Here is a 15,660-nt window from a genome sequence, read left to right as displayed (position 1 = left end):
TATATTATTATTCCATATTCAATTGCCATGCAAATCAGACACATACCCAAACACACAAACAACCAACCCACACAACACACTCACAATTTTGTAATATGGAAAGTGTATTATAGTTACATCAATGAAAACAATTTAAAATAACCTGAACTAACTCTTACTGGATCTCTGCGGTCTTTATTAGAATTCAAGTATTTCTACACTTCAAAACAACTGAAAAACAATTGTAATTGTAGGGTTTTAAGGAATTCCCTTGACATATTGATCTTAGAACATATTACGTCACACTCAGATCCATGTAGTACTATTTCAAAACAAACAATGAAAAACGCACACTTCGAAAAAATCCATTCTGGGAGGTTGTGCAACTTATACTTATACCAGTGCTTATATAAAGTATATATACATGGTTAATGATTAATAAATACCCTGACAACTGGGCAACCACTTATGTACAGTGTATGAACTAGAAGGATAAGTATAACCAATGCAATAATACCATCAGCCATTCATATGATAATAGCTTCTATGAAAAAACAACTACTATACAGGAGGAATATATCACTATACTATACTTAAAAAATAGGTACTCAACGCGTACTTGGACATGCGGAATGGACTCAGACATAGAAGTTGGATGATAAAACGTGAATTATCTGGAAGCATTTCAGAAAAAAAATACCCACTCCAAAGTTATAATGCATGAAGCAAAGCTCATGTATCAATGCTAAACCCAGGGTAGGGACAACATGTGTCAATAAGAAATTCTCCACCTCAACCCGGGAGAGCACTAGGCAAGAGTTAAAATTAAATTAGCTAAATTTCTCTTAAAAGGATAATTTGTGTAACAGAATTGATTAGATTTAAGTAATATAAATCAATTTTTGATAAACGTCTTTTTTAATAGTAAACTAGACCCTGCGAGCAAGGTTGACTGGGATACCTGAGATCTGCAACTTGTTTGTGTGACATGTATGACAAAGATTTTACTGCCTACTTTGGATATAATAAAAAATATATATAATGTTGTTTTTTATTGTAAATGCCATATCACAACACTGATTGGGGCAAGAAAGGTAAGAGCATTATCTCTTCAGGTGTGGGGTGGACTCGAGGTGTGCTCCAGGAAAGTAGACAGGGCTGATTGTCCTATCTTTCAATACTATCCCCACATCAGAGTTAGCACCAAAATAAGATTAAGGAAAGCTGAGAATGTGTTTTAAAATTGTTATTTCTTAAACATTTCTTTGGTTCACTGCCCTCAATGTGCTATCACTTAGGGGTAAATTTATAAAATTAAGTCCTATTGTATTAACAATATAATTTTATTGAAATTTATTATTTTATTTATGTAAGTTACAAGTAAACAACAACATTTATTTATTTTGAAGTCAAATGGGAGGGCTATAGAATATCCAGACTTGATTGAAATTTATAGAGCATAAACATATTTACAAGATCAACAACACTACAAAAATATTACAAATCTCAAGATATTATTGAAATGTTCCATAAAAATAAAATGACATTCAATGAGGGATAAAGGTATTTCAGGGAAATAAAAAACCTTAAGCTTATCTAAAGGAAGCAACAAAGTATCAAAATAATTTTCATAGATTTACACTTACATGACTTACAACACCTATGCTGTACTTTATTAAAATCGACATGGTTAAAATGATGAGATTCAATGAGAGAGATCAAGATATTTTATAGTAAGAAAATAAAATTCATCTTAGGGTAGCCGGTCAAGTGTCCAATGTAAAGTAGATTAATCGACAAAGCGATTTGTAGGAGACGATTTTCATCAATTGTTTCAAACTACTTCCACTTCAAAATAGATTAAGCAATCAAGGTAAATACCTCGAGTCCATTCATGAGTGTCCAGAGCACATTTAATTACGTCTTGAAGTAAGCTGTATGAGGCTAAAGCAGTCAGCACTTTAAGGGGCCGTATGACGAAAATTCACATCAATATTACGCCTTCTCGCTACAATTATTAGAAAGAGCATCGTTTGATATACTCTTGGTGAGAAAATTATCTCAAAACTCCAAAAGGAAAGGTGTAAAAAGTGACAATAAAGCCCGTATAAAACGTTCGAAAATCGGCGGCCATTTCTTGAGCTAGCTTGATTTGGAGAGCACTTATGACGTCACTTGTCACCAACAAGTCGGCTCATTACATTCAGAACCCTTGGCAAATAGACGTGTATACTTGGTGTCTGACCTCCAAACATCAATATGGAGCGGTTATGGGAAGAAAGGCGGGCCTGTTTTTAAATTTGATTACCTGACCGAGACCCAGAAAAAAACCTTTCGCATTCTAAACCCCTGGAAGCCGAAGAAAATGAAGGGACTACCTCTGACCGATCCGATGGCTCAAGAAGACCGCTGACAGGTCTCCCCGGTCGGCCATCTTGGATCACGGTCATTCGTTATGCTCCGAGATACAGAGACACACTGACTCTTATTCGTAAGTTTGTTACCTTAGATGATTAGCCAATTGTTTGTATTAGGTATTCATACGTTTGTATATCGATTTGTATTGTAGAATCGTATCATCGTTTGTGATTAAAGACCATAAACAATCAACAATCGAGGAGTTTTCTTCATGATACGATTGATTCGCCGCCATGGTTGTCATCGAATGCACTGTACCCGACTGCGAGTTCAAGACCACCGACGCGTCCGAGGCTGTGGCAATTGCCCTATTGGCCAACCACAACCTGGTCCACAGAAATGAAGCTCAACCCGGGCGCCTACCAGCCAACACAGCTCCCAAAGGGCCAAAACTAGACCGGCCGAAGATTGACGTCGGCGTAACAATGGAAGAGTGGAACATCTTTACACGAAGATGGGAAGTGTTCCGAGCAGGCTCTGGGATTGACGAAAATTCAGCCCCATCACAGCTTTTCCAGTGCGCTGGCACTGAGCTGGGAGACAGCATCCTCAAGGCTAACCCCAATGCTGTAAACGAGTCACTAACCCAACTGATGGAAGCCATGCGATCCCTCGCCATTATCCCCATTGCTACCTGTGTGCTCCGCACTGAACTCCTCCAGATGCGACAAGAGCGAGACGAGTCATTCAGGTCCTTCACGGCCAAAGTAAGAGGCAAAGCCGAAACCTGCGCCTACAACGCGAAGTGCTCATGTAGTCGTCCCGTCGACTACACAGACCACGTAATCCGTGACGTCATCATTAACGGACTATACGATAACGAGATTCGGAGGGAAGTCCTGGGCATTGACGGTATCCTGGAGAAGCCGATAAATCAAGTCATCGCCGTAGTAGAGAGTAAGGAAATGGCACGCAACGCCCTGCCCCCTTCCCCCTCATTATCCGCCGTCTCATCCTTCCAGAGACAGAAAACAAACTCACCGCACCCTGCCCCAAGCCCCCCTCAAGCGGATCAGGCGAAAGAAGCAACATGCCCCGGATGTCAAAAGACATTCAAGCTGTTTACCGAAGGAGCTCGCGGATGGAACAAAAAACCGCACCAGCTGTGCATCGACTGTCATAGGGTGAACCGGCGATCAAGACGCCCACAGCGACAGCCTCAACAACGCTCGCCCCAGGCCCCGACGGTCCATGCCAACCAAGCAGAGCCGATTGCTCAGATATCATCCCTCCACGGTGAGACGAAACAAGATACCCGCCCCACCACACACGCCACCACGGCCAAGCGGCCCGTACGTCTAGACCACCACATCTTCTCCAAGGGAGAATGGAAGCGAGCCCGCTTCAGGGATCACCCCAGGGTACCAATCACAATCTCGCTCGCACGAAAGGGCAGACATCGGAAGGAAACCGCCGACACCACCCCCGACATACACGCCGCCGTGTCTGCCATAGCAGACACCGGAGCACAATCCGACCTATGGTCCCTGGCGGACTTCTTAGCATGTGGCTTCTCGAGAGAAGAGCTCCAACCCATCAGACCTAGCCTAACGGCGGCTAATAACTCGCCCATATCCATAGAAGGGGCGTTCTTCGCCAAACTCAGCGCAACATCCTACAGTGGACAATCCACGACGTCATTCTCCATGGTGTACGTGAGCAGCTCGGTACGAGATATGTACCTTTCTTACGACTCGCTTCTGAACCTAGACCTCCTGCCGCACTGTTTCCCACGCCCTGATGACGTCACAGAGGCCTCTAACGAGCGACGACCCGCCTCACAAAATAAAACCCGCCCCAACTACACCTCGCCAACCACCAATGCCGCTCGCATCGTCAACGAAGGATGTACCAAACCTGCCTCTGAACATGACGTCACATGTTCGTGCCCCCAGCGTGAGACAACCCCACCACGCCCTTCAGAGCTGCCGTTCCCCTGCACACCAGCGAACAACACTAAGATGAAAGCCTGGCTCCTGAACAGATACGCCTCCTCCACGTTTAATACCTGCCCTCATCGAGCACTCCCTTGCATGGAGGGCCCGCCCGTAGAGATCCACGTGGACCCCACCGCCAAACCCACTGCCTGCCACACACCGGCCAATATACCCCTCCACTGGCAAAAACGCGTGTACGAAGACCTCCTCCGTGATGAAGCCCTTGGCGTGGTTGAGCGAGTCCCCTATGGCGAACCAGTCACGTGGTGCCACAGAATGGTAGTCACACGGAAGCACGATGGATCACCTCGCCGCACAGTGGACCTCTCACCACTCAACAAGTACTGCCAACGCGAGACGTATGCGACGGAATCACCGTTTCAACTCGCGCGGCGCATTCCCAACGACACATGGAAGACCGTGACCGACGCATGGAACGGTTACCACAGCGTACCCTTACGCTCATCAGACCGCCACCTGACCACCTTTATCACTCCATTTGGCCGCTGGCGCTACACACGGGCACCCCAAGGCTTCCTCTCCTCGGGGGATGGATACAATCGGAGGTTCGACACCATCCTAGCTGAATTTGAGCGCAAAGAACGATGCGTTGACGACACGGTGCACTACGACCATGACCTGGAACAACACTGGTGGAGGACCATCGAATTCCTCACTCGCGTCGGACAGGCTGGGATAGTCCTCAATCCCGACAAATTTCAGTTCGCCGGGAGGAGCGTGGACTTCGCGGGATTCCACGCCTCAGACCACACCATTGAGCCACTCCCGAAATACCTCGACGCCATCAGAGAATTTCCCACCCCAACTAGCACGACAGACATCAGAAGCTGGTTTGGCCTGGTGAACCAAGTGTCCAATTACGCGCAACTCCGCGATCTGATGGCACCCTTTAAGCCATTCCTGAGTCCCCGCCACAAGTTCTTATGGTCATCCGAGCTCGAAGAAGCATTTCAAGCCTCCAAAGAAAAAATTGTCAAAGCCATCCGCGAGGGAGTGGAGATTTTTGATATACATAAGCGCACCTGCCTACGCCCCGATTGGTCCAAGCGTGGGATCGGATACTTTTTACTACAGCAGCACTGCAGTTGCTCCTCCGGCATGCCCGACTGCTGTCCCGGGGGATGGGGAATCACCCTCGCCGGCTCCCGCTTCCTGTCGCCCGCCGAACAACGCTACGCTGCCATCGAGGGAGAGGCCCTCGCCGTCGCTTGGGGCCTGGAACAGACCCGCTACTTTACACAAGGGTGCGACAACCTTGTGATTATCACCGACCACAAACCCCTGGTAAAGATCTTCGGCGATCGCACCCTGGATGAAATCTCGAACTCGCGACTCTTCCGCCTCAAGCAGCGCACCCTACCATGGCGTTTCGAGATACACCACCTGCCCGGAAAAAGCAACTACGCAGCAGATGCCACATCTAGACACCCATCCCAGTCAAACACGGAAGAGAAAGCCCCCCTATGCTCGGCGAATCCCCCTGACGCCGCAGAGATTGCGCTAATGACCGCCATACGGGACACTGCCCAAGAGCTAGGCGCCATCTCCTGGACCCTCCTTGCGCAGGAAACAGCCGCAGACGCTCGCATGGGCAATCTTCTCCACTCTCTCGAGCAAGGAACCCAACTTAACAAAGATGACCCCACCCTGGCAAACCTTGGACCCATTTACGAATCCATTTACCAGGAGGAGGGCGTCCTCATGTACCAAGATCGAGTGGTGATCCCTCCATCCCTACGTCAGCGGGTACTCCAGAGCCTGCACGCCGCTCACCAAGGAACCTCATCGATGGAACAGCGGGCCCGGTCCATCGTATACTGGCCTGGCATGTCGAATGACATACGTGTCACCAGGGAGAAATGCCACGACTGTAACAGGAACGCGCCGTCACAGGCCAGAACCCCCCCTCTTCCCACTGCGCCACCATCAACCCCGTTCGAAGCAGTGTTCGCCGACTTCTTCGACTACAAAGGTTACCATTACCTCGTCGTAGGAGACCGCCTCTCTGGCTGGGTAGAAGTCTTAAGTTCCCCAGCCACAACCAACCTTGCAGGAAGCACAGGATTAATTCGCCACCTCCGCACCTTCTTCGCCACGTTCGGCGTACCCGAGGAGCTCTCGAGTGACGGAGGCCCAGAGTTCACCGCCAAGGATACGGAGGACTTCCTACGCACCTGGGACGTCAAACAACGTCTGTCTTCAGTCAGCTTCCCACAGTCCAACGGCAGGGCCGAGGTGGCAGTTAAAACTGCAAAGCGTCTGCTGCTATCCAACACTGGTCCCACGGGAAGCCTTGACCAGGACCGGTTCCTGAGAGCCATCCTACAGCTGCGGAACACACCCGACCCGGACTGCAGTTTATCACCGGCCCAGATCATTTTTGGGCGCCCCCTGAGGGACACACTCGCATTTGTCAACCGCCTGGAGAAGTTCTCGAACCCCCACATACGACCCCTCTGGCGTCAGGCATGGGCGGCGAAGGAGGACGCACTCCGAACGCGGATCTCCCGCACAACAGAGTCCCTCAGAGAGCACGCGCGACCCCTTCGCCCCCTCGCCATCGGCACAAGAGTCTTCCTGCAGAACCAGCAGGGCCCTCACCCGAACAAGTGGGACAGATCAGGGGTAGTCGTCGAAGCAGCAGGACACGATCAATACCGTGTGAAGGTAGATGGCTCCGGACGCGTAACACTACGAAACCGCCGCTTCCTACGTGCGTACACACCAGCCTTACCAACCATACCACAGGCGCCGTCAGGGGCCCCAGCAAAGACGCCATCAATGGCTCCAGACGCCCCATCCCCGCCCTCTCAAACATGTCACCATACTAATAGGACGGCGACACCAGCCACCACACCAGGTGTTCCCACCCCTGACCTCGCCACAGCCGCCCTAGCACTACAAGTATCGCCTGAAGAACCTGACGCTGCTGAAGAGAAGCAAGGACCCTCAACACCTGAAGCGATGACTCTGCCATCCCCACCCAACGCAGCGGCACGCCCCCGTCGCACCATACGACGACCCAAACAGTTTGAACCTGAGACAGGGACATGGACCGAATGAGTCCTCACCCCTATGCCCCACCATCATTGTGACATTGGTCCTCGGACTGGGGGGGATGAAGGGACTACCTCTGACCGATCCGATGGCTCAAGAAGACCGCTGACAGGTCTCCCCGGTCGGCCATCTTGGATCACGGTCATTCGTTATGCTCCGAGATACAGAGACACACTGACTCTTATTCGTAAGTTTGTTACCTTAGATGATTAGCCAATTGTTTGTATTAGGTATTCATACGTTTGTATATCGATTTGTATTGTAGAATCGTATCATCGTTTGTGATTAAAGACCATAAACAATCAACAATCGAGGAGTTTTTTTCAGAAAACTGCCTTGAATTACGAGCGTCTGCTATAAAAAGCGATCATCTGCCTACCACGTGCGTAAATTCAACACGAAAGGAATCAACAAGTCCACCTCTACAAGGTGAGTATTCTATCGGATCCATGCTGCATTTAAATCAATGGTGCTATTTAAAACAAAGAACTCAATTCTAGTTCTTGCTCTTTGTTCAATTATTTAATGAGCGTCACAAAACAGAGATAAGTAACCGTACAACACACAACAAGAAGAGATGACTCGATAAACAAAATGGCGGCAGACTCCTCTATACTAACCATGACAAACTTTCCAAAAATATTATATCATTTTAATCCAAAAAACTATAGAATAAGAATAAGTGGAATTAATAGCTCTATGGTTGAGAGAACGATTGATTATTATGGAAAAGACCATAGCTAGGATGGCTTGGATATGCTTGAATTTTGATCGAGTGAGAATTATCGTGAGTTATCGTGAATTACAAATGGTTTTTTAACGCACGCGTTATTGATAAATTTCTTCTACTTATTATTTGTTCATCAACACTGCTATTTAAGCCTTCAAAGTGGGAGTCTCTATATAAAGATTTTAATAAAAAAAACTAGGCCTTTTTAGACTTGTGCTGTGAGATACACCAGTTGACTGGATCACATATATGCCATTTCTAGCAAGTGAATATCTTTAACCTAGAAAATAGAATTTTTTTACTTGTACATGAGTGGACTCATTGATAGGGATGATATGTATAGCTTTTTTAGAAGAAAATGCCCAAGAAAACATCAGATTCAGACAAGGTTTTGTGATAAGATTACTTTGATGGTGAATATACAGGAAAAATATCAAAAAGTGGGTTGACACTGCTGCTTTGAATTTATAAAGGCAAATACTTTATAGAATTTGGGCTCCCTGTGGTTTCCCCAATGGTTAACATAAAAAAATTATTTGTTAGAATATCAGCCATAACTAAATGGAAGCTTGTTTGTCTATCAAGCAGAATTTTCTTACACTGTTGTTTGCACCTAAGCTTGCGAAAAAGGCATTGTTCTCAGGCAGTGAGGCAAGCATGATTTTTTAGGGTGTGTTGGTAAACACATTGACCCCTCAACTGGCCTGTACCGGCTTTCGGAAGTACCCACAACCCAAAAAATTCATAAATGCAAACTAAACACAACAAGATGAAGATACTCAGGCATCAGTCTAAGGAATAAATGGTCTTGAAGATATGCATCCAACCAAGGTGTTGGCAACTACTCTTAAGCCAAATAATAGCACAGGTTCTTTGAAAAATTTCAAATCGAACAAGGAAAGAAAAGCAGAATCACCCCTCTCAATAAAACGCTCAAAATACAACACAAGGGAGAGAGATCAGCAAACACAGCTCAAGACACAAATAGATTCCTTTATTCTGATCCTCCAGGTTCATTTCCATGGCCTCAAAACACAATGTCCACTCCTTGAAGGCTTGTAAAACCATGAAGATGCCTTTACGGATTGAAAAGCATTCTGGGAGATCCAGGGAAAATTCACCAGGGGAGGGCCAGTCAACACTCCTCTCCCCAAAGTCAGATGGTTTTTTATAAGTCTTTACACCCCGAAGCCAAACAAATCAATTCCAGGTCATACAGACCCAGAATAGCAGTGTAAACAATTTTGGAATCAATTTGGTTTCAGAAAAGACAGCATTTAAGAGAGTTGTGGTGATTTATTAGAAAATTATTTTCTTATCCAGGCAAAGCCAAACAAGAAAAAATCATCATGAATCCACCTTTGCTTGCAAATATCCATAAGCAAAGCACTCAATTATGCCCCAAAAGACTTCATGATGTCCTGAGACACTCTCCTAATATGCTCATAGCTGTATTTTTGATGAAAAATACAAGCAACCATCAACTTGTGCTGGCTTCAGCACAACGACGAAGGATTAAAAGTGGGGACCGCAAAGCACTGTTGGAAAGCTTGGATACCGCTGACTAGGTGCAGCTGTGTTTGACTTTGACGGACTGTATAAAACTCAGAATAGGGGGGGAGGTATCTGTTTTCAGTCTGTTTTTTTGTAAATTCAGCTCAAAAATAGCCAGGAGTCAATGGGTTAAATAAAATATGGAACTAATCTATTTGTTCTGATGATTTTGTTATTATTTGTGGCTTTTTGTGAAGTGTGTTAGGGTATAATAAAAAGTACAGGGATCCCACTCATAGGATCGCCAAATATAATGGCCAAACGCAATATATTGAAAATTCTGCTGGGGGAACAGAATGAAATTCAAGCTTTTCAGTGTGGCTTTGGCTTGCGCCAAACACCGCTACTGTACCCAAGATCAGTTTCCTTACAGTCTGGTGGTGGTCCAGCATCAAGTATTTGATCAACACCAAAACAAAGACTTATACTGCTATTATTATATTAAACATTGTTGTTGGTTATTGGTTTTAGATTCTATAAACTCCTACTGTACATGATTAACCAATCTCTGGAGGAGTAGTTGAACTTATGAGGAATCCCTGTGATTGCTATTTTGGAAAGATGTCTTGAAATATATTTTGATTAATGTCAATTTCATGAAAATATGCTCATATACAAATATGTCTAAACTAATATGAATGAAAGTTTCTCCAGATTCTATGTACCAGGTAAGTGAGCAAATAGTGATGCTGTTACTAATAGCTATTAACTTGGATTTTTTTTAGTAAAGTAACATAGACTAACTTAATTCAATTGTGAATTGACAATAAACTGTTGTTGTAAAGTTTTGATCGTGGTTGATATTGAGTCAAAACTATTTCCACACTCACAAATTCGGTGAGTATGTGATGTCATTAGTTTAAATGTTATATAATCACATATGGTGAATAAGTAATAGCGGGGCCAGCTCCATAGGTATAGAAATATGGTATAGCTATGCGACTTGGTTTTGTGGTCATCGCGCGGGTATCCTGCGGTGTCACAATCCATCCATCCTGTCAATCGTGCAACTCCCAGGCCCCCTTACGTTTTTACGTATTTTTATTTTCTTACCACCATTAAAGTTCGTATGTTCACAGCAAAAAAAGGCAGATTGAAAATAGTATTTAATGAGAAAATATGCGGATTCAAATGGGCTGAAATCTTCGAGGAACCGTTTTGTCTGAAGTACAATCCGATAGTAAAATCTACCCGAGTGTTCGTGAATCCCGTCCGTTGCAGCAGCAAAAAGAGGACTTACAGGCTCTACACTACCATTCTAAAAGGAGATCCTTTTTACTACCATTCTATAAGGAGATCCTGAGAAGAAAGGGCCTTGGATTTATGTATGTTTTCAGCTATAAAAATAATTCACTTGTGTCGACAAGTTTCTTGCTAGCAGAAAGTCGACAAGTTCACAGTTTACAACAAAAAGCGAACACAACCACACAAGCGACAAACAGAAAGCGACGAAAAACACTGCCAAGGTGAGTTTTGAACGACTGTTTGTATTGAGAATGTCAGAGTTATTTTTGTTTTATTGTTGTGCTTTTATAATGCTCGTTTACTCGTGTTTTTTTTTTTTCAAAACCAAACGCTCAAGCTAAAACACCGTACCAGTTTGCCGTCAAGATGTCATATCAAAGTCATCTATCACTGTTTTGATTGGCTTAAATACCATCTACTTGAATTCCGATCGGCTTATAATTTTGGAGTGCACTTGAGTGGTTTTCATTCCACTGGCAATCGCCATTAAAATGTTAAATTCGTAAATACTTACACGTTCTATAAATTCAGGCATATATTCCTCACGGTAACTAAAACTTTAACGACAGAAATACGTAGTAGTCTAGTTACTGTTTCAATGTCACTTAGCTTGTTCGATTTATACATTTGTTTATAGAGTTTGCTTTGAGAATTCGTGGTCTAAATCTAACAATTTGAGCATAACAACATCCTTTGATATTCTTCGTTCTCTCTATACTGACTGCGTTGAGATATTTAATAAAGGCTGACAAATATCATCCTGTCATTTATTGCTAAAGAAGACCTTTCCTGTCTATATTCTGTGTATTTAGGCTTCTCGAAGATACAGCAACTTTTTTAACATTATCATAACTACAAATAACTTATATATATACTATATATACTTACTATATATTAACTTTACATTTACAAAAGAATTTTCTCATCGAAAATAAAAACACAAAATGCCACCCCTATTACCTATATTCTTTTTGCTTAGCTTATATTGTCTGCATCTTGAATACTATCTATAAATTCCTCTGACCACACCCAATGTGCTATCTCTTAGAGGTAAGAATTGTTGTTGACCATGCCCTTAGTGCTATCCCTTAGGGTTAACATTGATTATGCTGTCGAGCACCCTCGTCTCTCAAACTATCGTTTCTCAAAGTCCCCCCCCACCTCCCCCCTGGGAGCAAGGTACTTAAATTATATAAAGACTTGTGCTTTTTCAAGAATAAATCTGTAAAGAAATCAGGGGAAAATGTTAGGAATATGCTCATTTAAGCTATTATTGCATTATTGTTATATATTTTTTAAAGTAGAGTCACATTTTTTTCAAATAGAGTCATCCATTTCTCCCTTTTTCTTCTCCCCATTGACTTTTTGTTATATTTGTTTCTCTCTAACCCTAACATAGGTCAATGAACATGGTTTGGTTTGAAATTAGAAATTGGAATTAAGCACTTTCAGTAATAATTTAGGATTTGCCTCCATTGCATTCATTTTTGATTAGCCAGTATGGGTGGATCCAGGGTTTCTAAAACCAGCAGGCCAATGGGTGGGTGCACCAATATGTAATGTGGAGTTTAGTTTCAACCAATATATTTGTGGAGTTTAGTTTCAACACATTTTCTGAATAATCAGTTGTGGTACATGAAAACTACAGTAGTGGGTCTATGAGGGGGGGGGGGTAGGGGGTTTAAACCTCCCCTTGGGCTTTCTTTTTTTATTATTTTCAGTGTATCTTTTCACCCCAAAATCGTTACGAAGGTAAAATGATGACGAACTTTTTTGGGCAAAATCCCCCCCTTGGCAAAAAGCTAGATCCGCCCCTGAACTACAGTATGGCATCTAAATCTTTGGAATGCTGTTACATCCTTCATATATTCTTCACAAGGTCAAAGCTTGTTAGAATGGTGTTTTGATAAAAATATACATAGTGGAACTTCTATAAAGGGAAATAAGAATTGACCATTAGACTCTTGAAAAAACATTTTCGTCAATGTGACACCTTGAACTTTGACAGCTTTTTTTCACACCAAGTTTTAGTATTTTGTTAACTTTCATACTGCATATTTAATATTATTGAATGAGTGCTTTCTTGATCCATTTGGAGGGGCCAATACAATTCATAATTACATGGCAGTAAAATTTGACATATTTTTAATCTCATTAAAAAAAATTCTAGAGACACCAAGATCCCCTCTAAAACTACCCCTATCAGTCAACACAAAAAGGTGTGAAATGCTGGCTCCGCTTTTAGGCAGCGTCTAAAACTATATATTATAACTTAACTTACTGAATATTTGAATCCACAAAGCTGCTTTGTCATGATGTTTGTCATGAATGAATTCTTTCAAGTCCAGCTATTTCTTTTGTTCTAAATTTAGTTGAAGCAAGGCTAGTGTAGTCTTAGGACAAGTGCAAGAAATCGAAAACAACCAATTTTTCAATTATAGTAAAGTACTGCGGATCTGTACTTTCACTTTCGGACTTTCATTTCAAAGGGGTGCCTTTCAAAATCGAAATGGCGCGCGCACTCGTAAAAAGGCGCTGTACAAACATGAAGGAAACAACTAACTTTTTCCCGTAAAGTTTTTATTATTTTCTTACCGGACATTGCACTTTTCTTCGTATGGTGTCAAACAACTGAGATAGACATTATGTAAGTTCCCATCGTTCTTCTGAGCTCGTAAGATCGTATTTTTAACTCTCCATCATGCAGTTTGTTTTGGGTAATTCCCAAAGTCAAGACGGTTGTTACTTGGCTTTAGTCTTTCTGTTTCAGGGCTTTCTCCTTTGTACTTTGTAATCTTTGTTTATCGAGGGTAGCATATTTAACCGAATATACAGTTTTCTAACATATGGCCCTCGGTTAGTAAGCACTGTCACTGGGGGTGGTCACTGCCAGAGGGTTTATTGCGTCCCCAGTGGTTCTTTTACGTCCCTTCGGTTCAGGTTAGTATAGTGCAGCTTGAAGAGACGGGACCTCCGGTTTAGTGTCCTTATCCGAGAAGACTGGAAACACGGGAGAATAACTTCAACTCACTTGTGACAAATTCGATTCAAGGCATGAACCCGGAAAAATCCCCAGTTTGAGCCAGGATTTGAACCTGGGCCACAGCGGTGAGAGCGCTAACACACTAGGCCACCCGTGCTTCCACTTTTTAGCTTGGTTATTCAACGTTTCAGCACGACAGACCTCTAGCCTATCTAATTTTGGGGTACTTTCATTGAGTAAATCGTATTGCGCAGAATTCTCTGGCTAAATCCTCATCCCACTCTCTGTGCATGCTGTGATTTTTTTGCGACTCAGAGCGAGGCATCCCATCCCATAGCTTGATTTTAGGGACAAGTGACATCACAGCGTTCGATCGTTCGATTCCAACTGAATAATGGCGGCCAAAAATTGCTGTATTTCAGGTTTAAACAAAACATACTTCAACTCGATATTTCACTTGGAGCGTTTCGAACCTGATAGTTGAACGCTTAATGTATACTTTCCGCGCGAGAGGACGCATTTTAAGAACCTCGTCATACGGCCACTTTAACGTAATTCTTATCTTGAGCCGCGTGTCTCGCACTCGGGTCGCAAAAGTAAATACAGCGAAATCAATCCAAGCTGAGATGATTTTACAAAATAACTTGGAAAAATTGAGGCTATGGTTAAATATGCAGTTATTTAATCGCGAATTGGGCCTTCAACTGCACAAATGACATGGATCTGAGAGCTGGAATCTCAAATTCAAGATGGCGGCCATGACACAGTTTTAAATTATCCAAAAGGTTTTGGTAACTAGCCGTTGCGATGACGTAGGACAGTAGGCTGGATACTTCGTGTAAGAAAAAGGCTTCAGTAAGGTCGCAATCAATACACTAAAATAAGAAGTATCGCTTGTGGCGTAAGAGTTCTTGGGAATTGCATTGTGCAAATCGCGAGACGACAGAAAAAAAACAGTTGCATTTTATGACTGGGCTACCACAGGTATCCCAGTAAAGATTAGCTTGCTTCCCGTAAATACATGAGAAAGAAAATAGTATTTAGTACTAAAATAGTATAATTTAGTACTTATCTAGTGATTGAGAAATAGTTGGGGTGTGAAGCAGATGTAAGTTTCGAGGCATGATCAAACTAGTTTAGGCTTCACGCCTTAGCTGTTTATCTTTAAATTGTACTAAATTGTACTATTTAGTAAAAAATAGTATTAATTTTTTAAAGGATTAACAGGAAGACTCTAATTACATTACATTACATGTTTTACTTTGTTTGGCGTTTTCACAAACTTGGAAGTAGTTTGATTCATGAGTAACTTTTAACATTTTTTCCAGTCAATAAGACACTTCAAATGTTTCTTTTGGTCTTTTGCAGACGTGAGTGAAAATAAGAAGACTATAAACACCAGTACCCTGGTCCCAGGGTGAAGATTCTGCGTTCTTGAACGGAGTTTACAGCCTTTTTTCAGTATTTCAGTGGTACTGTGTATTGTCTTATTTTGCTCTATTCTTGTCATTTGAAAATTAGTCTTATCACTAAATTTTGCTAGTCCAAAAGGCGGAGCTAAGGGCCTCCTATGATCAGATGACTGCACGTTTTCGCTGCCAGTATGATTAGTTCTGGTTCAAGATGTTGCTAAATGAGGTGCTAAATTCACTGACCCAATGATAGGAGACCTCAAAGTTGATTTATAGAACTATGATTGGTATGGAATGACAAAAGGGTGTAGACTCAGAAAAACA

The sequence above is a fragment of the Nematostella vectensis genome, chromosome 11 (genome assembly GCF_932526225.1).
Source record: "Nematostella vectensis chromosome 11, jaNemVect1.1, whole genome shotgun sequence".
NCBI lineage: Eukaryota > Metazoa > Cnidaria > Anthozoa > Actiniaria > Edwardsiidae > Nematostella > Nematostella vectensis.
This window is presented reverse-complemented; position numbering follows the sequence as displayed.